Source organism: Pseudorca crassidens, chromosome 5 (assembly GCF_039906515.1).
Source record: "Pseudorca crassidens isolate mPseCra1 chromosome 5, mPseCra1.hap1, whole genome shotgun sequence".
In the NCBI taxonomy this organism is placed as follows: Eukaryota; Metazoa; Chordata; class Mammalia; order Artiodactyla; family Delphinidae; genus Pseudorca; species Pseudorca crassidens.
The window spans coordinates 45,098,136-45,124,157 of NC_090300.1; positions in this window are offsets into that span (position 1 = coordinate 45,098,136).

Below are 26,022 nucleotides of genomic sequence, written 5' to 3' on the forward strand. Positions count from 1 at the left end.
TTTATTTTTTATTTATTTTTTCTTATTAGTCATCCATTTTGTACACATCAGTGTATACATGTCAATCCCAATTGCCCAATTCATCACACCACAACCCCCACTTTCTGCCACTTTCCCCCCTTGGTGTCCATACGTTTTTTCTCTACTTTTGTGTCTCAATTTCTGCTCTCCAAACAGGTTCATCTCTATCATTTTCTAGGTTCCACATATATGCGTTAACATACGATATTTGTTTTGCTCTTTCTGACTTACTTCACTCTGTATGACAGTCTCTAGGTACATCCACATCTCTACAAATGACCCAGTTTCGTTCCTTTTTATGGCTGAGTAATATTCCATTATATATATGTACCACATCTTCTTTATCCATTCGTCTGTCAATGGGCATATAGGTTGCTTCCATGTCCTGGCTATTGTAAATAGTGCTGCAATGAACATTGGGGTGCATGTGTCTTTTTGAATTATGATTTTCTCTGGGTATATGCCCAGTAGTGGGATTGCTGGGTCATATGGTAATTCTGTTTTTAGTTCTTTAAAGAACCCCCATACTGTTCTCCATAGTGGCTGTATCAATTTACATTCCCACCAACAGTGCAAGAGGATTCCCTTTTCTCCACACCCTCTCCAGCATTTGTTGTTTGTAGCTTTTCTGATGATGCCCATTCTAACTGGTGTGAGGTGATACCTCTTGTAGTTTTGATTTGCATTTCTCTAATAATTAGTGAGTTGAGCAGCTTTTCATGTGCTTCTTAGTCATCTGTATGTCTTCTTTGGAGGAATGTCTATTTAGATCTTCTGCCCATTTTTGGATTGGGTTGTCTGTTTTTTAATATTGAGCTGTTTATATATTTTGGAGATTGATCCTTTTTCCGATGATTCATTTGCAAATATTTTCTCCCATTCTGAGGGTTGTCTCTTTGTCTTGTTTATGGTTTCCTTTGCTGTGCAAAAACTTTTAAGTTTCATTAGGTCCCATTTGTTTATTTTTGTTTTTATTTCCATTACCCTAGGTGGTGGATCAAAAAATATTTTGCTGTGATATATGTCAGAATGCTCTTCCTATGTTTTCCTCCAAGAGTTTTATAGTGCCCGGTCTTACATTTAGGTCTCAAATCCATTTTGAGTTTATTTTTTGTATATGCGGTTAGGGAGTGTTCTAATTTCATTCTTTTACATGTAGCTGTCCAGTTTTCCCAGCACCACTTACTGAAGAAACTGTCTTTTCTCCATTGTATATCCTTGCCTCCTATGTCATAGATTAGTTGACCATAGGTGCATGAGTTTATCTCTGGGCTTTCTATTCTGTTCCATTGATCTATATTTCTGTTTTTCTACCAGTACCATATTGTCTTGATTACTGTAGCTTTGTAGTCAGGGAGTCTGAATTCAGGGAGTCTGATTGCTCCAGCTCCGTTTTTTTCCCTCAAGACTGCTTTGGCTATTCGGGATCTTTTGTGTCTCTATACAAATTTTAAGATGATTTGTTCTAGTTCCTTAAAAAAATGCGATTAGTAATTTAATAGGGATTGCAATGAATCTGTAGATTGCTTTGGGTAGTATAGTCATTTTCACAATACTGATTCCTCCAATCCGAGAACATGGTATATCTCTCCATCTGTTTGTATCATCATTAATTTCTTGCATCAGTGTCTTATAGTCTTCTGCGTACAGGTCTTTTATCTATGTAGGTTTATTCCCAGGTATTTTATTCTTTTTGTTGCAATGGTAAATGGGAGTGTTTCCTTAATTTCTCTTTCATCTTTTTCATCATTAGTGTATACGAATGCAAGAGATTTCTGTGCATTAATTTTGTATCCTGCTACTTTACCAGATTCATTGATTAGCTCTAGTAGTTTTCTGGTGGCATCTTTCGGGTTCTCTATGTATAGTATCATGTTATCTGCAAACAGTGACAGTTTTACTTCTTCTTTTCCAATTTGTAATTCTTTTTCTTCTCTGATTGCCATGGATAGGGCATCCAAAACTATGTTGGATAATAGTGGTGAGAGTGGACATCCTTGTCTTATTCCTGATCTTAGAGGAAATGCTTTCAGTTTTTCACCATTGAGAATGAAATTTGCTGTGGGTTTGTCGTATATGGCCTTTATTATGTTGAAGTAGTTTCCCTCTATGCCCACTTTCTGGAGAGTGTTTATCATACATCAGTGTCGAATTTTGTCAAAAGTTTTTCTGCATCTATTGAGATGATCATATGGTTTTTATTTTCAATTTGTTAATATGGTGTATCACATTGATTGATTTGTGTATATTGAAGGATCCTTGCATCTCTCGGATAAATCCCACTTGATCATGGAGTATGATCCTTTTAATGTGATGTTGTATTCTGTTTGTTAGTATTTTGTTTAGGATTTTTGCATCTATATTCATCAGTGATAGTGGTCTGTAGTTTTCTTTTTTTGTAGTATCTTTGTCTGGTTTTAGCATCAGGGTGATGGTGGCCTCATAGAATGAGTTTGGGAGTGTTCCTTCCTCTGCAATTTTTTGGAAGAGTTTGGGAAGCATGCGTGTTAGCGCTTCTCTAAATGTTTGATAGAATTCACCTGTGAAGCCATCTGGTCCTGGACTTTGGTTTGTTGGAAGATTTTTAATCACAGTTTCAATTTCATTACTTGTGATTGGTCTGTTCATATTTTCTATTTCTTCCTGGTTCAGTCTTGGAAGGTTATACCTTTCTAAGAATTTGTCCTTTTCTTCCAGGTTGTCCATTTTATTGGCATAGAGTTGCTTGTACTAGTCTCTAAGGATGCTTTGTATTTCTGCGGTGTCTGCTGTAACTTCTTTTTCATTTCTAATTTTATTTATTTGAGTCCTCTCCCTCTTTTTCTTGATGAGTCTGGCTAATGGTTTATCAATTTTGTTTAGCTTCTCAAAGAACCAGCTTTTAGTTTTATGGATCTTTGCTAATGTTTTCTTTGTTTCTATTTTATTTATTTCTGCTTTGATCTTTATAATTTCTTTCCTTCTGCTTCCTTTGGGTTTTGTTTGTTCTTTTTTCTCTAGTTCCTTTTGGTGTAAGGTTAGAATGTTTGAGACTTTTCTTGTTTCTTGAGGTAGGCTTGTATTGCTATAAACTTCCCTCTTAGAACCGCTTTTGCTGCATCCCATAGGTTTTGGATCATCGTGCTTTCATTGTCATTTGTTTCTAGGTATTTTTTGATTTCCTCTTTGATTTCTTCAGTGATCTCTTGGTTATTTAGTAACATACTGCTTAGCCTCCATGTGTTTGTGTTTTTAAGTTTTTTTCCCTGTAATTCATTTCTGATCTCATAGCGTTGTGGTCAGAAAGATGCTTCATATGATTTCATTTTCTTAAATTTACTGAGGCTTGATTTGTGACCCAAGATGTGATCTATCCTGGAGAATGTTCCGTGTGCACTTGAGAAGAAACTGTAATCTGCTGTTTTTGGATGGAATGTCCTGTAAATATCAATTAAATCTATCTGGTCTATTGTGTCATTTAAAGCTTGTGTTTCCTTATTAATTTTCTGTTTGGATGATCTGTCCATTGGTGTAATTGAGGTGTCAAAGTCCCCCACTATTATTGTGTTACTGTCAATTTCCTCTTTTAGAGCTGTTTGCAGTTGCCTTATGCATTGAGGTGCTCCTATGTTGGGTGCATATATATTTATAATTGTTATATCTTCTTCTTGGATTGATCCCTTGATCCTTACATAGTGTCCTTCCTTGTATCTCATAACATTCTTTATTTTAAAGTCTATTTTTTCTGATATGAGTATTGCTACTCCATCTTTCTTTTGATTTCCATCTGCATTAAATATCTTTTTCCATCCCCCACTTTCAATCTGTATGTGCCCCTAGGTCTGAAGTGGGTCTCTTGTAGACAGCATATATATGGGTCTTGTTTTTGTATCCATTCAGCAAGCCTGTGTCTTTTGGTTGGAGCATTTAATCCATTCATGTTTAGGGTAATTATCGATATGTATGTTCCTATTACCATTTTCTTAATTGTTTTGGGTTTGTTTTTTTCGATGCTTTTCTCCTCTTGTGTTTGCCACTTAGAGACATTCCTTTAGCATTTGTTGTGGGGCTGGTTTGGTGGTGCTGAATTCTCTTAGCTTTTACTTGTCTGTAAAGCTTTTGATTTCTCCAGCGAATCTGAATGAGATCCTTGCCGGCTAGACTAATCTTGGTTGTAGGTTCTTCCCTTTCATCACTTTAAGTATATCATCCACTCCCTTCTGGCTTGTAGAGTTTCTCCTGAGAAATCAGCTCTTAACCTTATTGGAGTTCCCTTGTATGTTATTTGTCGTTTTTCCCTTGCTGCTTTCAATAATTTTTCTTTGTCTTTAATTTTTGCCAATTTGATTACTATGTGTCTCGGTGTGTTTCTCCTTGGTTTTATCCTGTATGGGACTCTCTGTGTTTCCTGAACTTGGGTGGCTATTTCCTTTCCCATGTTAGGGAAGTTTTCAACTATAATCTCTTCAAATATTTTCTCTGGTCCTTTCTCTCTCTCTTCTCCCTCTGGGACCCCTAAAATGCAAATGTTGTTGCATTTAATGTTGTCCCAGAGGTCTCTTAGGCTGTCTTCATCTCTTTTCATTCTTTTTTCTTTATTTTATTCCACAGCAGTGAATTCCACCATTCTGTCTTCCAGACCACTTATCTGTTCTTCTGTCTCAGTTATTCTGCTATTGATTCCTTCTAGTGTATTTTTCATTTCAGTTATTGTATTGTTCATCTCTGTTTGTTTGTTCTTTTATTCTTCTAGATCTTTGTTAAACATTTCTTGCATCTTCTTGATCTTTGTCTCCATTCTTTTTCTGAGGTCCTGGATCATCTTCACTATCATTATTCTGAAATCTTTTCCTGGAAGGTTGCCTATCTCCATTTCATTTAGTTGTTTTTCTGTGGTTTTAACTTGTTCCTTCTTCTGGTACATAGCCCTCTGCCTTTTCATCTTGTCTATCTTTCTGTGAATGTGGTTTTTGCTCCACAGGCTGCAGGATTGTAGTTCTTCTTGCTTCTGCTGTCTGCCCTCTGGTGGATTAGGCTATCTAAGAGGCTTGTGGAAGTTTCCTAATGGGAGGGACTGGTGGTGGGTAGAGCTGGCTGTTGCTGTGGTAGGCAGAGCTCAGTGAAACTTTAATTTGCTTGTCTGCTGATGTGTGGGGCTGGGTTCCCTCCCTGTTGGTGGTTTGACCTGAGGCAACCCAACACTGGAGCCTACTGGGCTCTTTGGTGGGGCTAATGGTGGACTCTGGGAGGGCTCACACCAAGGAGTACTTCCCAGAACTTCTGCTGCCAGTGTCCTTGTCCCTTGGTGAGCCACAGCTGCCCCCACCTCTGCAGGAGACCCTCCAACACTAACAGGTAGGTCAGGTTCAGTCTCCTAAGGGGTCACTGCTCCTTCCCCATGGGTCCCGATGCACACACAACTTTGTGTGTGCCCTCCAAGAGTGGAGTCTCTGTTTCCCCCAGTCCTGCCAGAGTCCTGCAATCAAATCCCGCTAGCCTTCAAAGTCTGATTCTCTATTAATTCCTCCTCCCATTGCCAGGCCCCCAGGTTGGGAAGCCTGACGTGTGGCTCAGAACCTTCACTCCAGTGGGTGGACTTCTGTGGTGTAAGTGTTCTCCAGTTTGTGAGTCACCCACCCAGAGGTTATGGGATTTGATTTTATTGTGATAGTGCCCCTCCTACCATCTCCTTGCAGCTTCTCCTTTGTCTCTGCATGTGGGGTATCTCTTTTGGTGAGTTCCAGTGTCTTCCTGTCGATGATTGTTCAGCAGTTATTTGTGTTTCCAGTGTTCTTGAAAGAGGGAGTGAGACCATGTCCTTCTACTCTGCCATCTTGAACCAATCTCTCCAGGTAGATCTTAAATGCAATCATATGTATCATAGGAGGGAGATTTCACAAACACACACACACACACACACACACACACACACACAAACACACAAACACTGGAGAAGGCAATATGAAGACAGAGCAGAGAAGGGTTTTAAGACTGACCTTGAAGATTGAATGATGCTGCCACAAACCAAGGAACACCGGCAACCACCAGAAGATGGAAAAGGTGAGGAATGGATTCTTCCCTGGAACCTCTAGAGGGAGAGCAGCCCTGCCAACAGCTTGACCTCGGCCCAGTGGTATTTCTTTGTGCTTCTGGCCTCCTGAACTGTGAAAGAATAGATTTCTGTCGTTTTTAGTCATCAAGCTTTTAGAAATTTTTACGGCAGCCATGGGAAACTAATGCACAGTCCTATAGCACCCACCAGAAGAAACGAATTAAAAGGTATAATGAACAAAAGTTCCTAATCACAAAGCAATAAACACTTCAAGATACTTAGGAACAGATCTCACACTATACAGCACTCATCATGGACTTCCTGTATGCACCCAGGTCTGGCTTCCCTATCAGAGCAAAAGTTCTCTGAGATTGGAGAACACATCTTTAGGAATGATGTGTCAAGTACAGGTGCTAGAGATTTTAAAATAAATAGACATAGACATAGATCCTGTCTTCAAATCGGCCAGACAGGTAATAACAGTAGAATTCAGTAAGTATCTCAATGGTAATGAGTTCCGTGGGAATTTGGTAGGGAAGAGGGTAGGTGCAACTAGCCTTGAAAACTACCTTGAAAAATTAAGAAAGTTTCAGAAAGGAGATAGCACCAGAACGGGCTCTACAAACTTCAGACCAAGAAGAGGTGGGGAGGTCCGTGCAGGTCGAGGGAACAGTGAGTGCAAAGATAAGGAAGTATCAGGAAAGAACCTGACATATTTGGTGAAGGGTACAAAGTGCACTCGGATTACTTACACTGCGGGCGCTATTCCGTACGTATTATATACTTCATAGGAAAAAAGCTAGAGAGTCAGAAGAAGCCAGATCAAAAAGGAAAATTTGCCTTAAACCAAACAAAAGTGTTCCTTGGTGAAAAGGGAGATAGAGAAAGTCTTCAGCTGTGGAGCAGATTTGATTTTTTCTAGCCCACTCTGGTGGCGGTGGAAGCGGACTGGTATCAGGCCAGTTAGGAAACCATGAAGCCGTCTAGGTAAGAGGTGATGAGAGCATGAGGAAAGCAGTGGGGATGGGGGAGAGGGGACAGATTGGAGAGGTTTTAAGCATTGAGGACACGGAGACCAACTAGACATGGAGGCGAAGGGGAAGGAACAGTCCTCCAGAATGGCAGCCCCACAAGGACAGGGAATTTTTATACCCTGCTGTATCCTTGGCATTTACACAAATTCCTGGCGTATGGTAAGTGCTCAGAAAACAACCGTCTAATGAATAAATCACGTATGATTCCCAGTTTCTAGGTTGGAAGATAGATTCAATGGTGACACGAATAAGCAAAAACATGGGAGGGGGAATTAATTTATGGGCAAAAGTGCAGTGGCTTATTTGAGTCCTATTGGTTTACATGCCTGTAAGTGAGATGTGGGTTTGGAGCTCAGGAAAAAGTTTGAAACCACTGGAAAAAGATGAAATTTCCCAGGAAAAAAGCACCAGAGCAAGAAGGGATAAGATCAAGAATGGACCTGTCCCCTTACTCAGTCTGCTTGGGCTGCCATAACCATAGATTGAGTGGTTTAGGCAACAGAACTTTATCTTCTCTCAATTTTGAAGGCTTGAAGTCCAAGGTCAGGGTGCCAGCATGGTGGGCTTCTGGTGAGAGCTCTCTTCCTGGCTTGCAGATGGCTACATCCTCCCTGTGTCCTCACATGGCAGAGAGAGAGAGAAAGAGAGGGCTCCCTAGCATCTCTTCTAATAAACTCACCAAGCTCATCATGATGGCCCACCCTCAGGACCCCATCTAAACGTAATTACCTCCCAAAGACTTCATCTCTAAATACCATCACATTGGAGGTTAAGGCTTCAAAATGTAAATTTGGGGGGTTGGGAGGAGACACAATTGAGTCCGTGGCAGAGATTGTTAATGCCCTTTGCAAGAGCTGCTTCAGAATTGTGGGAGGAGCAGAAGCAGATGACAATGGTAGAAAGTGGATGGAAATAACTTACATTTTTAGCCCTTTGTGCCTGGAGTATAGTAGGACCTCAACAGACATTCCTTAAGTGAATGTTTGGGGGGATTCTCTGAACCTGAATCTGCCCCCTTCCTCACCTAAAATATTCAATAGTTACACCTGATCTTGAGTTTCTCCTGCATCCTTCCACCAAATCCCTCTGGACTAATTTTTGCTGTAGATTTCACAGTTGTTCTGGTGAAAGCGCCCGATAACCATGCCCCAGTGGAGAGCACCAGCCCGAGACCCAGAAGCTGGCTTCACACTGGGAAGACCAAGGCTGAGACATGCTGTGCTGAATGTCTACAAGATCATGGCTGTGATCATAGACCTCAGTGTCCAGAATGCTTTGGGAAGGCTATTCCTGGGCTTACAAACTAAAAAAAAAAAAAAAAAAATTAACAGCTGAGCAGGTGAAATAAATGAGTAGAGCCAGCTGCATGTAAGGCAGCTGAGAGTGGGGACGACTGGGGAGTGTCCACAGGTCTGCATAAGGCGACCTTGACTCAGTTCCAGCCAACTAGCCCACGAAGAACTGTGGTCCAGAACTGCCGGATATTGGTATCTTCCAAGAGAGGCCATCATCTCAGATTATTCTATAAAACTGCCCAATTTTTAATCTTGGCAACTAATTCAAGTTAGTCATGGGGGTTCAACAGGGCACACCTGCAGGGCCATGAGACACTCAAGTCACAGGAGACTCTCAAGTTGCCTGTGGTGGCCCTGCCTTAGATCTTGCAAGAAGTAAATGAAAGATTCATGAAGAAAAGTTTTACTCCTACATTGTAAGTCATCAAGTTAGAAACCTCATTAACCCCCAGGGTATGATTTGGGTTGAGAATAAAAGTCAAGTCTCATTAAATTCATGGAAACAGAACCAAATTTGAAATTATGGAGGACACCCCGAGATGTCAGGCACGTCCCTAACTGCTCAAGAAGGACAAGCAGGCTGTTGACAACACAGCCCGCCATGTCCCCAGCAGAACAGACCCTTCGAGGAATGGCCCACAGGGCGATGATGTCGTGCAGATCCTCTCTCTCATTAGGAGCAGGTGGGGGGACAGTCAGGAAAAACAGGACAGGATCAGCTTTCTCATTTATACAACAAAGGGGTTGAGCCTGAGATATTCTCTCCCGTCCCTTCTACTCCGCAACTTGCACAGAACGATGGGCCGACTTCATTGTTGCTCTCCTGCTCTGACACTGCGTTGTTTTCTGACCGGCAGGAAGAAGCTGTACCTCCTAGACTTGATGAAAAGCTGTCACCACAGGCCTCAACAGTCAGCACACTGAACGAACGTCTTGGGGAAAAAGAAAAAAACGTGTCAGAAATTCATCTTCATAACCAGTAAGTGAAGACTGGCCAAGGAGAAAGACAAGACCAGCAGGAATAATCTGGTATGTTTTGGTTTTCCACTCAGCAACCCTTCCCTTATTAGAAGGAAAGAGACAACTTAAGAAAAAGTCTTTCTCTGGGAGAGTAAATTACACTCATTTATCCATTCAGTCACTCACTCAACAAGTATTTATTGAGTCCTCCAGGCTCCAGGCCCTGTGTGAGGCTGCGGGGCACCACGGTGAAGGACAGGCGTGCTCCTGCCCTCAGGAAGCTCACGTGCTCCCAGGATGGGACAGACCTCAAATAAGTAAGCATAATAAACCAAATTTAGGTAATACAGATTTTATTTTTTTTTTAAAGATTTTTTGATGTGGACCATTTTTAAAGTCTTTATTGAATTTGTTACAATATTGCTTCTGTTTTATGTTTTTGGTTTTTTGGCCACAAAGCACGTGGGATCTTAAAACTCCCCAGCCAGGGATCAAACCCGCACCCGCTGCACTGGAAGGTGAAATCTCAACCACTGGCCTGCCAGGGAAGTCCCAAGATGATATATTTTTAAATTTTATTATTATTTTTTATGAGCTATGAAAGAAGGCACCATGTGCTGTGATAAAGTAACTTTAGGAGTTGTGCAGAGGCCCCTTTAAAAATGATATAATGATATAACATGATAAGCTGGAAGTTGGAGGAGGAGTCGGTGGCAGGAACGGCTCAGGGAAGGGTGTTATAGGAAGAGGACATAGAAGTCCAAAGAACTGAATCAGAAAGAGCTTAGCAAGTCCTAGAAACCATCAGAGGCCCAGTTGGCCAGAGCCTGCTAACAAGAGAGTGAGTAAACCGAGTCTGAGATTACTGGAGATGTGCTGGGACTCCGATAGCCACCATGAGGAGTTTGGATTTTGTTTCAAGGGCAGTGGGGAGCTGCTTTTAAGGGGATATAAGGAAGGGCTTGACATTATCTGAATTTTTTCAAAGATCCCTCTGGCTGCCGCATGGAGATTCGATTGCAGGAAGGCAGGAAGCTCATTACAAAACAGATAGCAATCATCCAGGCCAGAGAGACGGCTACGGAGAGCAATGAATGGACTTGGGATACGTCTTAGAGGCAGAACAGAGAGAACTGTTGATGGGTTGGGTGTAGGTGATGCAGGAAAGAGAGGAATAAAGGATGACCAACAGATATTTGACCTGAGGCACAGACATTTGTGAGTACCATTTACCACAGTGGGGAAGGCTAGGGAAAAAGTGGGTTCAAAGAAGAAAAAATGGTTACATTAGTAAGTAAGTGACTGGGCTTGGGAAACACTGTCCTGGAAGATCCCACAATGTCCCACGTCACAGTGTTGATCATACCACGGCCTTGCCTGAAACATACCAACAACTTCTCAATGCCATTGAGACACATTGCGAAGTAGCAAGGAGTCGAAAACGCTTTATGGTTTGGGCTCAACTTTATTTCATCAACTTTATTTGCCAGCTTCCTCTGCTTCCACTTGCTACACACATTCTACCCTCTTTTCTTTCTTTTTTTTTTTAACATCTTTATTGGGGTATAATTGCTTTACAATGGTGTGTTAGTTTCTGCTCTATCACAAAGTGAATCAGCTATACATATACATATTTCCCCATATCCCCTCCCTCTTGCGTCTCCCTCCCACCCTCCCTATCCCGCCCCTCTAGGTGGTCACAAAGCACCGAGCTGATCTCCCTGTGCTTGCTATGCGGCTGCTTCCCACTAGCTATCGGTTTTACATTTTCTACCCTCTTTTCTTCATTATTATTATTTTTGCCATTCCACATAATTTGCAGTTGCTTGAATATGCCTTTCTCTCCTCACACCTTTTAGCCTTTGGACTTATTGTTTGGTTTCCCTAGAATAGGTTTCCTTCTTCATTCACTTGCTGAACTCAACTCAGCTCAAAAGTGATGCCTCTTCTAAGAAGCCTTCCTTGATTGCTCCAGGCGGACTTGCCTGTTTTCTAACTGGGCAACATAGTATTAATTTAGAACATAGGAACAGGGAGTCAGAGGGCCTGGGTTCAAATCTACCCAGCAGCTGGGAGTTCCTCAACGTCAGGGAATACACCTGGATCAACTCCGTACCCCCGAAGCGCCTGGGACAATCCTTGGCACAGAGTACGGAGTTGCCTGGTGAAGATCTGGTGAAGAGGTGTAATAGACCTCACTGTTCATGCTAGGCTTCGAATCCTCAAACCAAGTTCTTAAATCTTCCTTCTAAACTGAGAGGATACACTCCAGAGACATCTATGTCTGCACTACTAAAGGGCCCCAGATGAGAAGTGGTTGCACTCATTTTCCTCCAGTGCTTTCTCTCCCCTGTGACTTTTTTTTTCATCCCAGCCCTCCAGGCTCACCTCTGTAGAGCCAATCCTTACCCCAACTGCCAATACCCCAGCCCTCATCGGGAGCGGAGGAGGTCAAGCGGTGGTCTGCAAGATTTCCAGATACACTTCAAGGATCATTTAAATTTCCCAGAACCTATTGACTGAAAATTAATTATTGAAAGCCTACTATGTGCCCACTACCAAGCTGAATGTCTTGATGGATCAAAGTTTTATATTATGGGGTGTGAAACATGTACAAATGCTGGGATCTTTTAAGAGAAATAACATAAAGTAAAAAATACAAGTTTAGGAACAGAGTCCGGAAAAGCATGGTAAAGTGAGGGACCTTGAAGCTGAAACTCTATTAGCTTCACATAAATCTGCTTCTAGCTTAAGAGCTCTTAACCTATTTTGTGCCATTTGATAGCCTGGTAAAAGTACAGGCCTCTTCTACATTTTTAAATGCATAAAATAAAACACAGAGCATTACAAAAGAAATTATTTATATTGAAATACATCTGGGAAATACATTCGAAAAACAAATTTGTGATATAGTCATCTGTTTTTCTTTATTAGGGCATTAAGCATCAAGATCTTGCAACAGGTCAAAGAACCAGTGCTTTCCTTTCTTTAGAAGAATTTCCCTACTGTGAGTTCAGTATCTACTTTGTCTCAGTAACCAGCACCCTCTTGGGTGCCTCGCACGTGGGTGAGCTGAACACCCCCCAGTGTTCACAGCTGTGCCAGCCAGCTTATGGGTCCTCGTGCTCTGTCTCTAGTAACCAGTAGTGGCAGCACCAGCTTGAAAGTTGGAGCCATAATCACATGCACCCCACATATACGCTCTCCATTTCTTCCTTATTCAACCATCCAAAAGATCTCCTGTTAGTGTGGAGATTTGCACCACTGGCTGGGAGGCACAGGAAGAAAGAAAAGCAGCAAGGTTCGCAGTCTGCAAATCTGGGTTCAACTAGTTAGGTGGTCTTAGCAACCACTCTGAATCAAATCTCCAAAACAGGCAGAAGGAAGGTTTCTGCCCTGCATGGGTGTTCTGCATACCGGAAGGTATGTTAAAAGCACTTGGATAACTAAACATTTCCAGGAAGAAGTTATATAATTTGACATCCTGAAAGAGGAAGAGAGAATATTGAATTTAGTGATGCTTCCAGCCAACCATTCTCTCAGTATGATGAGAAGTGCTTTAACATTCATTGCCAAGTTTATTAAAATTGATTGTCTGACATAGTATGTGCTCTGCCCCAAGGCACATGATAGAGTAAAGCAGGGCTGGGGTCAAGCTCAGGTCCCTGGGTTCTGAGTCCACTAGTTTTTCCATTCGGCTGGGCAGCTGTGTTCCAGGTCAGCTGGGAGCCAGCCTCTGTGCTCAGGGGGCCAGACCATAGTGTACAGTGAGTTTCCTCACATATTCCTCTACTTAGGTCACCCAAATTCTGGTTGTCCCCCTTTTCTTCATGGCTTCAGTACTCCTCAAGACCACAAATCCATCTGTTAAGACAGAACAGACCTCTTCCTCTTCCTGAAGGCCTTGGTCCCTGGGGTGAGGTCTAGCTGTTAGTACAGCTGTTAGAATAGCACTTATTGCTTCATAACAAGTCTTTACTCCCCTTCATAGGACCCTCACCAAGCAATTCATGCACACATTTAAAACGTCTTGAATATCTACAATGTGTTAGGCACTGTCCCAGGGCCTTTGTGGGGGGACAGATTTGACCCAGGTAGAGTCAGTCCCTGACCTTGAGAACCCCCAGATGATGGAGTTAGGATGTGAACCCAGGCAGGTTATGAGTTTTATCTTTTTTAATTTTTATTTTCTATTGAGTATAGTTGATTTACAACATTCGTGGTTATGAATTTTATATGGAAAGCGTTCTCAGAGCTCACTGGATCCGGTCCTCCCATTTTACAGATGAAAACGCTGCTTCCATAGTTACTAGGTGCCAGGCAGTATGCTAAGGACTTTAAAAATGTGAAATAGGTACAAAAGAAAAAATGAAGGCAAAGAACTTTTAAGTAACTTGCCTAAGGTCACATAGCCAGGAATAAACAGCAGAGCTGGGCTTCAAACCCAGAGAATCGAGCTTCCGCATTCACACTCTCAACCTGCTTTACTGAGGGAGGAGTAGGATGCCGGCCCCTTTGCCGGGTTGCCAGCCCTTCCCCCCCCCCCCACGTGTCCGGAGGCACCCCCAAGCATCTGGCAGGCCAGACCCGATCCAGTCTTGAGTCAGAGAGCAGAGATGCCATCAGTGACAACCCTGAGAACAAACAAGAGATGAGCTTGTTCTCTGCTATTTTTTTCCAGCCTTTAGTCAGCCTGGAGTGGTTAGTTTCCCAGCCTTTCCAGTCACAGAGAAAAGCCCCCAAGACACAATGGAGACGGAGCAAACAGCGGCCCCCACCCACCCTTCCAGCTAAGCCTTCTTCACTCTTCTCTCCCAAATCCTGCAGCCTCCTTTGCCCTGACCTGACTTTGAAAGGACAAATCATCAGCCTCCCATTAGGGCTGACATTTGAGTGGAGGAACATCAATAGATGTGTTGAGAGAGATCTGCTGATTGGATCCAGGCAGTTCATGAAATGTGGCATCAAAAGCCCCTCCGGGGGCTCCCAGGCAAAGTGCTCCAGCTGGCCCTGGGCAGAGCAGACCCGCAGAATCTAGACAGAGACCTCAAGCCTGCCAGCCCCGAGTCTTGGCTGCAGAGACACTCTCTTCCTTGCCCAGTACATTTTTGCAGCTCCTTCCTGCTGCCAGAGAAGAACAGACTGGTCTCCTCTGCGCTGTTGTTTCCAGGTCCCAGCTGTTGTCAGCATCAACCCCTCTCATACCCCTGCAATACAAGGAGCCTGGTCTGAAAACACCCCAGGCTCTGGCTGGTTTCAGGGTCTCACAATTGCTTTCAAGCCATCATTTGTCCCATACTTATTGAGCATCTACTATGTGCCAGGCATTGTGCTCCATGCCAGAGATCAAGTAGTAAATAAGGCAAATATGATCCCTGCCTTTAAGGAACTTACAGTCCAGTGGGGACAAAGGCAATCACGACAAGGACTAACAAGCACAGGACAAGAGGAATGTAGCCATTGTCTGGGTGGTCAGGGAAGGTTCCTGGAAGAAGAGATATCTAATCTAAGATCTGAAGAATTAGGCTTAACTAAGCAGAAGTAAGAGGAAGGAGAACTGGGTGAAAAAGGATTTGAGGCAGAGAAAGGAACATATGCAGAGGTCTTCATGAGAGGAAACACTTGGCTTTCAAGAAATGAATGTTGTGAAGAACGTGAAGGGCAGAAAGGTCATGGAATGTGGAGAAAGGCTGGAGTGGTTACAAAGGGCTATAGACCAAGGTAGAAGTTAGATTTATGAAGATAATCAAGGCCATTATTGGGTTTTATGTAAGCAAGAGTGTGTCTGGCTGACCACTCATCATTCCTCTTGCCATAATTTAAGTGACCTGGCCCTTCAGCTCATGTCAGTTCCACAAAAGGGCTGTCCTTGAGCATCTAGCTTGCAAAAGGAGGAGGGTCAGAGCTCTGGCTTGAGTGAAGGTTGGACATTTTGACTGAGCTCGTCTGTGACTGAGAAGCTATGAGACCTGGCTGGGCTGAATCCTAAAGAGGGATTCAAAGATCTCAGTCAGCCACAGCTCTTGGAAAACTAAAGCCTCCCAACTTATAGACAAAGGGTAGAAGCTCTTCCCTGAAACCAGTTCCACAAGGTCAGGGAATCCCTCGAGACAGTGAACGCCAGAGGGAACCAAAGCCGGGCCTTTGAGGAAGAGGTGTGAGGAGAATGTGGGCGTTTCTCATAAAAGGGTAAACAGGAACTTTCATTTTCTCTTGGCCTCAGGTAGGTATGAATTGCAAAACCAAAATATTGAGCCTTTTCTCTCACAGCAAACCACCCTGACAGGAGTCTCATTACTCAGCTCTAAGGGTTTAAAAACCCCACAGGGCTTAGCAGCAACGCTGAGAGAAGTGAGAGAAGAGGAGACCTGTGAGCTCATGGGGTGAGAGGGGGACCCTCTGCAAGGGCAGGACCCGCACCCACCTGAGAAACCAAAATAAAGAAGAGGCACAAACACAGAGTGCGTTGGAAGACAGCTGGTCACCTCCAAAAGAGGGAAATGAAACCACAAATGCGAGTGGAACCAGGGTGAGCGGAATTTCCTCCTGCTGTTCAGGAAGGAGGGCTTCATGAGGCAGGTCTCCAAGACAGAAAGCACAGCGCTCTGTGTCTGCCTGGGCTCCATCCTCGGAAGACCCTCAGGAAGAAATGAGGTCCTAGTGCTCAAAAGTTCCCATCAGTCCTTTCTCTTGAAAGGCCATTGTGAAAAGCCTGACGAAAACTCGACAAATGTAAATATTAACGCTGTGCTGAGTGAAGAGAACTTCTCAAGCAAGAAACTAGCCGCTATTTTTACAGATGTGTATAAAATAAATATCGCCCCCTGGAAACACGTCTTTCTATCTCTAACACCACATCTCAAGTGGTGCTTAAGGTCCACCCAGGCTCTGGGCTCTGAGAGGAGAGTGTTTCTTTTTTTTTTTTTAACATCTTTATTGGAGTATAATTGCTTTACAATGGTGTGTTAGTTTCTGCTTCACAACAAAATGAATCAGTTATACATATACATATGTTCCCATATCTCTTCCCGCTTGTGTCTCCCTCCCTCCCACCCTCCCGAGAGTGTTTCTTGATTCAGGTGAGACTCGCATGGACCAGCTTTGAGTAAGTCTGGCTTCTAAGTAAGTTCGGAAACCGGGGGACTCCTTGGTGATCAATGAAAATGACAAATGGGCTGGAAAAGTGACCATTATGTGGGAAGGCTACAGAAATTGAGGTCTTTTTTTTAGTCTGAAGAAATAGGTTGAAGAAGAAAAGCCTGGGGAACCGGCGGGGCTTGGGGAGCAGAGCACTTGGTAACAGTCATTAGATATATCAAAAGCTATGTGTAAGATGTGAGTAAGGTCTTTTCAAATGCAGTGGGGAAAAATGAGAAAATGCACTTAACTAGCCGCTCAGTCCTCTAACCCAGTTTGCACACTCCCTCCCCCCAACTACTATCCTCTGCTCCAAAAGCTATTTAGAGAACCCGGGTGTTTGTGTGTGTTTCAAGACCACATATACTCTTCACTCATCCTACGGCTTTATCTCTGCAGCTATCATTTTTCAAAGTAGCTTCCAAATAACTATGGAGCACTGTTTGACAGAATATGAGGTCGTTAGTAAAATACAAGATTTCATATGAGTAAGCACACTATCTCAGCTATCACTTCTGTCCTTAACAGTCCCCTCCTTACTCATGGCCAAAGTCATAGGCGCCTCATAAAAATAATGATAAAGAGGCTTTAAAAATTTCGAGAACTCTTGGCTTCGCTCACATTTGGATTCAAGCCCTCTCACTTTAATCTGGTTTCCTAAGATACCATTCTGTTGCCGCAAACCTGGAGTCTCCACAGGGCCTCTGGATGGATGACTCAGTTGTCCTGAAACATTGGTTTTGTTTTTTGTTTCAGCCCAACTTCATTTACGGTCTCATCTTCGGTTTTGTAGTTTACAGTCTATGGGCAAATCCCACCCAACGTTATTGGTCAGCTCCACAGTTCAGCTCCCTGAGGAAGGCTCCTATTCTCTAGAGGGAGGAGCCTACAAGTCCTGTTGGCTGGAAGGTTAACATAAGCTCAGGAAGACCCAGCCAACATCTCACAAATGACATTCTTTGGAACAAGCCATGCTAACATCAGGATTGCAGAGTCAGATAAGTGGGGAGAATGCTGGGCTTAAGTTTATCACTCTATCCCAGTGCCTAGAACAGTACCTGACACACAATAAATATGCAAGAGTTGTTGATTGAATATGTGAATTAAATACCTATCAATAGGACTTCTCAAAAGCTTTAAAGTGCTGGTGTGCATTATAATCCTCCAGGAGGGTGACAATTTGCTCAAAACTTCCTCAAGGGATCCCTCTCTTATTTTTCACCAAATACCAATTAACATCTCATGGGACACGATTATACTGAGGAACTCAGTTTGGGAAATGCTGACCTAGTTTCTTTTTCCCCTCCAATGTGATTTATCTACTGTTTTAGATAGTCATATCTTTGAAGCCAAAGCTACCTAAAAATAAATAACTATTTTTTATAATGCATATTTTCCTCCAAACTGCAAAAGAGAGTTTCCTAGCTGTGGAATCCGTTTTTTATGTAGTTCCCCAAAGTAGCAGCACAGGAGAGAATGACTGGCCCTTTAGAGGAGCCATATGCGTTAAGGATCTTGAGTGACTGGTTGAATCCCAAGAAATAGAGACTATTTGGTGATGTGCTATTGTTATTTTCTGGCCAAAAATACCTGATTCAAATAAACTTAGGTAAAGTTTTAATATCAGCATGGTTTTCACGCAGTAGCTTTAAATTAAAGGTCATTTTTCCTAGAAGTTTGAGTGCCAGATAGCATTTAATGTAGCTGTGCCTCAGTTTCTCCTGATTCATGAGACATCCTCCTCCTCCTGCCTTCTATGGATGCTAAGAAAATGCCTGAGTCACCCATAAACTCAACAACAAAAAACCCAAACAATCCAATTAAAAACTAGGCAGTGGATCTGAATAGATTTTATTTTTTCAAAGAAGACATACCGATGGCCAACGGGCACATGAAAAGATGTTCAACGTCACTAATTATTAGGGAAATGCAAACCAAAACCACAATGAGATATCACATCACACCTGTTAGAATGGCTATTACTGAAAAGACAAGAAATAATAAATGTTAGAGAGGATGTGGAGAAAAGGGAAGCCTCATCTATGGTTGGTAGGACTGAAAATTGGTGCAGCCGCTATAGAAAACAGATCCCTCAAAAAATTAAAACAGAACTATCATATAGCCTGGCTATTCCACTTCTGGGTATTTATCTGGAGAACAAGAAAACATTAAGTTTAAAAGATATATACACTCCTATGTTCACTGCAGCATTATTTACAGTAGCCAAATATGGAAACAACTTAAGTGTCCATCAATGGATGAATGAATAAAGAAGATGTAGTACACATACACAGTGGAATACTACTTAGCCATAAAAAAGAATGAAATCCTGCCATTTGCAACAACATGGATGGACCTTGAAGGTACGCTAAGTGAAATAAGTCAGAGAAAGACAAATACCGTATGATTTCACTCATATGTGGAACCTAAAAACAAAGAACAAACAAGACAAAAACTCATAGATCAGAGATCAGATTAGTGGTTACCAGAGGGGAAGGGGATTGGGAGTAGGTGAAATGGATGAAGGGGGTCAACTGTTTGATGACAGATGGTAACTAGACTTGTGGTCTAGTGTGGGAATCACTTTTTAGTGTATACAGATGTCAAAGTATAACGCTGTACACCTGAAAAGATATATATATATATAAATGCCTGGGCTTCCCTGGTGGTGCAGTGGTTGAGAGTCCACCTGCCGATGCAGGGGACATGGGTTCGTGCCCCGGTCCGGGAAGATCCCACATGCTGTGGAGCAGCTGGGCCCGTGAGCCATGGCCACTGAGCCTGCACATCTGGAGCCTGTGCTCTGCAACGGGAGAGGCCACAGCAGTGAGAGGCCCATGTAACGCAAAAAAAATAAATAAATAAATAAAAAATAAAAACAAAATAATAGTAATAAATAAATGCCTGAGCCAATAGATGTAAAGAATCTACAACTTTTCATACATCTGTGCTTTGTATGTATTCACAATTAATTATAACATTTATCTACCATGCAATTATTTATCAGGAGCAGACAGAAATTATGAAGTTGGAATGGTCTCAAAGTGGCCAAAAGAAACAACTATTTCATGGTTTTGCCCTGAAATTTATACACCTTCCTCCCTGTAGTGATTCTCATATTTTCACTCAGAGCCAACTTTTCTTTTTTTTAATCACTTGGACAACTTCTCAATTTTAAAAAATTAAAAGAAATTTTAAACATTTTAATACAATTTTTAAAGGATACATTTCATTTACAGTTATTATAAAATATTGGCTATATTCCCCATGTTGTACAATAATATATCCTTGAGCCTATCTTACACCCAATAGTTTGTACCTCCCACTTCCCCACCCCTATATGCCCCCACCCCACTGGCTACCACTAGTTTGTTCTCTATATCTGTGAGTCTGCTTCTTTTTTTGTTATATTCACTAATTTGCTGTATTTTTCAGATTCCACATATAAGTGATATCATACAGTGTCTTTCTCTGTCTGACTGACTTCACTTAGCATAATGCCCTCCAAGTCCATCCGTGTTGCTGCAAATAGCAAAATTTCATTCTTTTTTATGAGAGCTAAGTTTTTTTTGTTTTTTTTTTTTGTGGTACGCGGGCCTCTCACTGTTGTGGCCTCTCCCGTTTCGGAGCACAGGCTCCGGACGCGCAGGCTCAGCGGCCATGGCTCACGGGCCTAGCTGCTCCGCGGCATGTGGGATCTTCCCAGACCGGGGCACAAACCCGTGTCCCCTGCATCGGCAGGCGGACTCTCAACCACTGCGCCACCAGGGAAGCCCGAGAGCTAACTTATTTTTATCTCACACATAATGCTAACAAGTTTAAGAACTAGTTTAAAACTTTAAGAACAAACAAGTTTCTGAGAAGTTAAAAAAAAACAAAAAAACCAAGCCTGGAGCTCTTCAGCCTGATGGACGAATGACCTTACTGCAGTGATCTGTTTAACCCCTTGTCCTGGCATCCCTTTCATTTTGATGGCTGTGGGTTCTGTCTCTTTACATCTGTAAGTCTGGCTGATGTCTCACATCCGGAAGCAATCCTCCTTGGGAGGCCCAGGAAGAATAAGGAGCCACCAGTTCTTTGGTAGCTCAGCACCACACTGGTTTTAGAGCCCTGCTCTGACAGCAGTACCCCAGCTGTCCATCACTGAGTTCTGCCGTGTTCTGAAGATATATCCCTGCCTTATACCAATCTGGCTCCCGATGAAGTAAGTTTGGGGCCAGTCTACTTTAGGACACTCTAATTTGAAGGCTGATATTTGTTTCCTTTAAACATGATGACTCCATTTTCAAAAACAAAAATTAGGACAAAATCTGATGACAAATAATTTTCCGACTTGTGTCTCACATTTAGTGGCACATTTGATACATTATCATTATTGAAGCAAAGACAGAAATAAATTCAGCTATTTACATCTATATGTAATCAGCTATACAATTATTAAACATTAGAAGTTGGAATTTTCTTTGAAATCTGGGTTACATGGCCACCTTTGTTTCAGATACCTGTAGGTAGACATATTTGCTTCTTGAATTAACTTTATTTCTCTCTGCTATGGGAATATTTCTACATATAAAAACAGACTCAAGCATTTTAGTTTCTATGGCACTAGGAAAAAATGAAAACTGTTTTCTTTATGAAAAAAGAAAAAGAAAAAGGAGCCCATTTCTATGCGTGTAGGCATATGTGTCTCCCTCTGGCTTCCTGGCCAAGTCAAACAGGTTGGTTCAGCGCAGAGGCCTTTTATAGTGTGGCGATCTGGGCTGCACGTGTCTCATCTGTAAAAAGAAAGCACAGAACGAGGGTTTCTGTCAGTTTCAAATGGATGATATGCATGCTAGTGCTTTGAGAGGGGCTATAAAAATACAAGGCATATTATTACCAGTGGGGTGGGGATTCCAGCCAGGTACCACGATAAATGTGGTCAGGAGATGGGGGAAAAGACTCTCAGGAAGCCCCTGAAGGCCTTGCCCACCTACTCCTTAAGCTGCAGAAAGGCCTCCATCCTGACCCTGGCAGGATGAGAGAGAGAGACTCAACCTCTCCTTTTCTGCTTCTTGTGGTCCTAGAACTCTGTTCCCTTCTGACCACCGTCTGCGGAGAGAAAGTAAAGTAAAATAGATGGCAATAGAAGAATGCAATGTGTACGCATTCTTATGAGCCTGGCCATGTTAATACCAATCCTTTCCTGGGACAACTGCTTCATCCCTGTAAGTCTGGCTGACCTCTCAACTCTGAAACAATCCACCTTGGGAAGGATGGGGCAGGATAAGGAGCTTTTATATGGTTGCGTATATTGCTCCTAAAAAAAAGTATTTCTACATAAGATATATACACATATAATATATATATGACATGTGTATAAGATATAGATATAAACATATAAAATCTGGAGTTTGTATCGGTATCCAGCCAGTCTTTCACTGGAATCATGGACTTTCATTAGAATCACTGTCCTTCTATCAGAGGTCCCCAACCCCGGGCCACAGCCCGGGATCAGCCCTCCTATGATACAGGGCAGAGCTGTAAATGTTGAAGAATGGATCTAAAAGTAAAAACGCCCAAGACTGGCCCAGGTATTAACAGTTAAAATATGAAAATTGGTCTTCCAGTAGCTGGAGCTAATGGGCTTCAGGAGGCAAATCACTGGGTAAATAAAGGCTTGTTCTCTAAATCTCCGGTCACTCTAACAAGGGGGAAATCCTCTTTTTTGGTTGAAAGAATTCGTAAGTAAAATACTTCATTCTACAGGTAGCAAAACCATGGTATTGTTACTCAAGAGAGGTTGAAAATATAAACAGAGTTATACGCTTAGGTAAATTAATTCCATAAAAATGCATTTAGCACCTATGATGTTCAAGTTGCAAAGGCAGAGATTCCTAAATGATGTGGTCATGGCATTCTGGAGTGCTATAAGCCAGGGGTCCCCAACCCCCAGGCCGCGGACTGGTACCGGTCCTCGACCTGTTAGGAACTGGGCCACACAGCAGGAGGTGAGCAGCAGGCAAGCCCGCAAAGCTTCATCTGCCGCTCCCCACCGCTCCCCACCGCTCCCCACCGTTCCCCACCGCTCCCCACCGCTTCCCACCGCTCCCCACCGCTCCCCACCGCTTCCCACCGCTCCCCATCGTTCCCCACCGCTCCCCACCGCTCCCCACCGCTCCCCATCCCTCCCCACCACTCCCCATCACTCCCCATCACTCCCCACTGCTCCCCATTGCTCGCATTACTGCGTGAACCATCCCCCCCCACCGCCTGCCATAGAAAAATTGTCTTCCACGAAACTGGTCCCTGGTGCCAAAAAGGTTGGGGACCACCACTTCTACAGCTCCTTTGATGTCTTTCTATTGATGGGCCAACCAAAATGTCTAACTAGTTATCTACCAGGACAGTGTACATGGAAACAACACAGCCCGCTTGCAGCAACTTCTCCAGCCATAGAGCATCTTAGGTCAAGACTGGCTTTCTTAGTGTTTCCCTGTGGACAAAACTTACTGCAAATGATAAACTCTCTCTCTCTGGATTGTATGTCTGTTCCCCTATGTTCGTGCGCTGCTCTATACCTGGGTACATGTTCTTTAATCACTCATTCATTCATCAAGGATGTATTGATCTTCTTCAAGGAGTCAGATTTGACTAAAATGCTTTTTTTAAAAACAAAGACCCTTTGCCTTCTCTCCTCCAGAGCCAAGCCACATACCACCTCCTTGGGGCCACCTTCTTTGTGAAGAATTGCTCATTGCATTTACCACACTATATTTCACCTGCTCACTGCCTGCCTCCCTCACCAGGCTATGAGTACCTTCAAGGCAGGGCCCAATCTTGATCATTTTTTAATTCCTAGTTCCAAATACTGGCACATAGGAGACAGTCAATAAACGTTTGTTCACTTGAATTCTATGTGACAGATCCAGGGTCAGGCATGGCAATAAAAAGATGATCAAGACAAGGACCTGGGGACTTCCCTGGTGGCACAGTGGTTAAGAATCCACCTGCCAATGCAGGGGACACGGGTTCAATCCCCGGTCCAGGAAGATCCCACATGCCGCGGAGCAACTAAGCCCCTGGGCCACGACTACTGAGCCTGCACTCTAGAGCCCGTGTGTTGCAACTACTGAGCCTGCATGCTGGCTGCAACTACTGAAGCCCACGCACCTGGAGTCTGCGCTCCCCAAGAGAAGCCACAGCAATGAGAAGCCCGCACACCGCAACGAAGACCCAACGCAGCCAAAAAAATAAAAAATAAAAAAATACAAGCACCTTTCCTCAAGGAGCTCACAGCCAACCCCTCCCAGTTCACCTTACATAAGCCTGGGAAGTATCCATGCCCTTTCATCTTTTCCTTGTTCTTTCTAGTCCTGCATTAAATATTAAGCAAAATAAGCACGTGCTTACTTGTTCAAGGGGAAGGGACACCTTAGCATTTTCCCCTACCTCAGGCCCTTAACTTTCGCTGCTACTCTAGATAGACCTGAGCGGAATTGTTTTGTAATTGTCATTATCCGCTTATGTTCAATTCTAATCAGCATTGTTAAAAACAGTTTTCTTTGACTCACTGACTAAATTTTAAGTTTGATTTGAAGGTGTCGTCAGATATCTCATTTGTTTCCACCTCATGGTGTGAGAGTTTCACTTCCATTCAGTGTAAACACAAGGACTGGGTCTGACTAGCATTTAACGCATCAGCTGATTTGTGTAACAGACCTGTATTTGAGGTGATGGACCAGCAAAGGAGGCAGCATTGTTGGTCTGTGTTCAGGGCATCAATTGACCTTAATCTAGCCCTGCTCCTTCCATTACTTGTTAGCAACTGTGGTGAAAGGCTTGTTGTGGGAACATGAAACATCTGGATAAAAAGAGGCACCTTGGGTATCAAGTCCAATCTGGCTCTGGTCTAACTGCTCAGTCTTTTTTCTTACATGTACCCACCCCTGTGCTCCATTCCACTTCCACTGGGACCCTCAGTTTCTCCCCAAATCACTCCCCTCCACAATATGGACTTCTTCTCCATCCTATTCACTCACCTAGAGTTTATCCCTAGGAGGACTCAGCTTCAGTCTGGCCTCCTCCACGGGGCCTGTTTGGAAAATGCCTGGAACTCATAACACATCGTAATAGGCATGGAGCGTCCTTATCCAAGGTCCCATGAGCTCTTGTGTGTCATTTTTGAATGTTCACTTTAAATATTTTTTAACTCTCAATTAGCAAGTTCCTGGAGGTCTGAGTTTGTGTTTTTTGGTACAGGGTAATGTGAACAGTAGGTGCATAAAAAATGTCTTGTATTAAATACTTCCCAGATTTCAGTTGTTCATGGGACCCCCATCTCTCCCCATTCTCCCCTTTCCCAAATCACAGATCATGGTTGTCACTCTTTAATCCAAATTCGGGCACATTTAAGAGTCTTGTCTGCATCCCTCCCTTAAGGGAGGACAACCCCATGAAAATTCAAATAAACATAGTTATGGGAAGTTTGAACCTGACACCCTCATTTATGTGTCCTCCTGAAGAGCAGTGGAGAGTTTCACTTCCTTATTGTAGTAAAGTTCTCTCCTGTCTTTCAACAAGTGAAGGAGGTCTCCTGGGAGGGATTAAGCAGGATCTAAACAAGGAAATCTCAATATGTCAAGTACCTACCGTCAGCAGAACTGTCTCCTGGAGCCACGGGCAGGGACTGCTGACCTGAGCAAGGTGACAAGTTTGGAGTTGAGCAGGACGGCAGCACCAGTAAGCTCAGCTGCCGCTCTGCATCTGCCATAAGCCGGGTGTTCTGCGAAGAACGTGACAGGCACACTATCCTTCAATCCTCACAACACTCCCATGAAAGCGGGACTATGATTGCCCCCATTTAACAGGTGAACAAACTGGGGCTCTGTCTATCTAACGGCATGCCTGAATTCCAGCATCAGCCCAGCCACTACACCACACTGAGTGGGGTTTTCTAATAACTACTTAGGCTCGAGTCCAAGAAATAAAAATGTTAAACATGAGCTGAGTATTCTTTATGAGCATGAGCTGATTCTGAAGTTGAGGCTTCTAAAATGGCTCCAAACATAATTTGAAGTAATTTCCAAGTGTTTAGATTTATTGGGTCCAGAAAGCTCTGAGGATTATAGAAAAAGGTTGTTATATGACGCAGCAAGACCAGCTGCCCGCTCTGGCCAGTCCTGAAAGCTTCACTAAACACAGACAAAAATATAAACTCACTCGACTGCACAAGAGCAGAATGGTGCTGCAGGTGACCCTTCCTGACCCAGCTAGGGATCCCACCTTGACCTCTAATTGCCTTTATTGTAGACGTGATGGGCAGGGCCAAAGATATGACAATAGCCGTTGACTACAAGTCACTCAGCTGCTGGGAGGGGATGATTCAAGAGTTTTAGTGCAGTGTTCTGGAGCTCAGCTTCTAAAATGCATTGGTTGTGGTACATGTCTCTTTTTGAATTATGGTTTTCTCAGGGTATATGCCCAGTAATGGGATTGCTGGGTCATATGGTAGTCCTATTTTTAGTTTTTTGAAGATCAGCTCAGTGCTTTGTGACCACCTAGA